Below are 3,126 nucleotides of genomic sequence, written 5' to 3'. Positions count from 1 at the left end.
CTAAGCAACACTGATGATGCAGCTTGAAAATAGTGATGTTGCTTATGTTGGTGTATTATCTGTGTATATTTCATTCTTCCTAATGTGTCATTGATTCAAGATCATTGCATGAAAAATGCTTTTTATGAATATCTTCATTGTTTAGACATGATCATTTGCATGCAAAATGTTGAAAATTAAACATGTTTTAAATAAAAAAGTTACATGTGGATTAATTTATGAGAGTTAAAAAAGAATGTGAGTTAACATGTTAGAGTTAATTTAGTAAGAGTTTCACATTAGTTAAATGTAGGATTTAAATTGTGTTTAATTTTGGTATGAGTTATGCTCATGACAATCCTAATAATAGGATTGAAATGTTGTAATCGAAATCATCCAAGTGTGAGTAGAATACAAAAAGAGTTAAAGTCTTCCAATAAGTCTTTTTATTTCCTCTTAAATTTTCTATTTGGAGATTATTTATTTGGGGTGTTCATTACACGCTTGCAACAAAAAGTGGTATCAGAACTTGAGTTTGGAGTTTTAAAAAAAAAATTGTTTTTGCAAATGGCAAACAACAATTTAGTTCTCTTCTAAGTACCTTGACTTACGAAAAAAAATTATAGCAGCTGGTGTATTCGAATTAAAGCTCTACTTGGTTCCCAAGATATGTTGGATATTGTAAATAATGGTTATTGTCACACCCCCTCCCGGACTACCTGCTACCTTAGACCGAAAGATGGCGTGAAGTCAACGAACAACGCTTTTCTGTACCTATATCTGTCGACTCTGCTTAAAACTTTCATGTGATGAACTTGCCAATCTAGTATATAAACTATTGTACATGCCACAAAACACAGCGGATCCTAGGCTAGTCAAACACAGCTAGTCAAACACATACATGAAGTGCACCTCAAAATTTACCGATTTCACGAGTAAACCTAAAGACACCTTAATCAAAATATAACCAACAAAATTTACACAACTACAGCTCCTAAAGCTTATACAAACTGTGGAGTATCTATAACATACAAGGGTGTATATACATCACAACACAACAGACTCTATGCCCAACTCAAAACACGTACTGGCAATCGATAATGAAGCTTCCACAGACTAAGGCAGTCTATCAGGCACCGGAAACTCAATCTCTACCTGAAAAATGGGTAAAACATTTTGGAAAGGGTGAGCTATGAAGCTCAGTGAGTGACTCAGTTTAAAACTATGAATTTAAAGATAAGAGCACGTGAAAACTTTACACATATAAATCGGTTTATACAAGTCGTAAATGTAAATGTGTAGTAGTAAGAATAGCTTCCTTAAATACTCAGCATGTTCATCATTGAAATCTAGCAAGGCATATCAAGTATATCAAAGCATTTTAACTAACATGACGAATCTACGTTGTGTAGGGTACACCTAGTACAACAACGTTTACAAGCACTACGATGTAGTGGGGCCCGCCCAGCACTTCCATCGTCTTTGTCGTAGTGGGGCCCGCCCAGCACTCACGACAGCCTTGTTGTTACGGAGTACACTCAACGTCAACAACGGAATCTAACCAGTGTGCACACGGTAATCTCTAGCCTCAGGCTCAAGATCTCAGTCATGTAGTTAATGAAAATTTCATAAATCATCTTAAAATATTAAAACATGCCTGCTTATAAATTTTACACAAAGCTCGAACTTTACTCAGCTCTTTTGTGGAAAATTGTAGTTCTTAAAACAAAACTTCATACTAATTCATGCTTTGCTTAAAATATTGTGGTTTAAATACTTTCCAAACATTTAATATCTACGTGCTAGCATAAATTTCTTTAAGAAATCTAGTCTCCAAATGTATACTTGAAAATAGTCATGAAATTCAAATACCTTTCATGGCTTCGTAAATAAACATTTATCGCATTAAATCATAATAACAGTTATGGAAAATATTTCAAAGTTGGTTTTATCACTCACAGTCTTGGGCTAGATCCTTGGTCTATAAGCTCAGTTTAATTCTTCTCGGCTTGCCAACAACCCAACCGAGTATTAAAACTCTAAACATTCTGGTTTCCTAAAGATATACATAACATGTCGCACCAAAGATGACGCTCACGAAAACAAAGCTTAAGAAATAAAATCCTATTTCAACAATTCTCTAAAATTTCCAGATTTCTAACATAAACTTCAAAGGACTATAACTTTCTCAACACTTAAACCAAAATGAGTGTTCTTTATATCAAAAGCTTCATTTTGAGATCCTCTAAAACTTACCTGAAGACATATAAATCTGATTCCCCGTGCATAAACACATATAACCCTCAAAACAGAACCACTTCCAGAATCGCGCGCACACGACCTCTTTAACTTGTCCCTACAATTTAACCAATTTTTAGTCGTTTTTGGTTTACAATTTTTTCATGAAAGTTGTAGTAAGTTGAATAAGCTTTCCAACCATACCAAATAGAGATTCTAACTTTACCGATACTCTGAAATACAAGAAAAACCAGAGACCTTCTGATTTCGAGTGAAAAGCAACTGCCCTGTTTTCTTCATCAAAAAGCACCAAATGAATATCCGAATTTGCTCCAACGTTCTTCATAAAGTTTGTTTTAAAATGAGTTAACTTTCAGTAAATGTAAATCTCACCTCTTAATTCCTTTTGAAGAGTTCAAAACGAATTAAAAACCTGTGATGTGCAGAATGAACTAAAATTCAGCCATGGATACACTTTGCTTGAGTTCTCCTCCTCTTCTTCAACCTCAAAATTCTAGTAAAATTTCTCTTCTTATTCCAAACTCTCTCTTAGAAGTTCTCTGCAAATTGAAGAAGGAAAAAGAAAAAAAATGGAAGTTGGATGTCTTCAAAAATCTTGGCGGCGAAGGGAAGAGAAGAAGAAGAAGCAAAGAAAAAATGAAATTTTCTTCTCCTTTTCTTCTTTTTATCCTTTCTTTTCTTTCTTTTCTTTACTTTATTTAATAAAACTATTTAATATATATATATATATATATATATATATTTACACTTAATTTCCATTTTCTTTTTCTTTTTTTTTTCTTTCCACATTTAAAGAAATTAAACCAAGAAAATATCGGGTTTACAGTTATGAAGAACCAGAAAGTGATGTGGCTTTGAGTCAAGCTCAACGAGAAGCTTTACAAAATA

At 33.3% G+C, this 3,126-nt stretch overlaps 1 long non-coding RNA gene across 1 annotated transcript; it reads right to left on the bottom strand.

The window, feature by feature from the left end:
- Positions 1–915: 915 nt before the first annotated feature.
- Positions 916–2,833, bottom strand: LOC127151268 (uncharacterized). Its single transcript, XR_007824113.1, has 4 exons — positions 2,611–2,833; positions 2,422–2,504; positions 2,236–2,335; positions 916–1,134 (listed from the first exon to the last, which is right to left on the bottom strand). It is a non-coding gene; the product is annotated as an uncharacterized LOC127151268 (long non-coding RNA).
- Positions 2,834–3,126: the final 293 nt, after the last annotated feature.

Source organism: Cucumis melo, chromosome 10 (assembly GCF_025177605.1).
Source record: "Cucumis melo cultivar AY chromosome 10, USDA_Cmelo_AY_1.0, whole genome shotgun sequence".
Taxonomy (NCBI): domain Eukaryota; kingdom Viridiplantae; phylum Streptophyta; class Magnoliopsida; order Cucurbitales; family Cucurbitaceae; genus Cucumis; species Cucumis melo.
The sequence above is the reverse complement of the archived record's forward strand: the minus strand, read 5'-3'. Positions and strand labels throughout refer to the sequence as shown.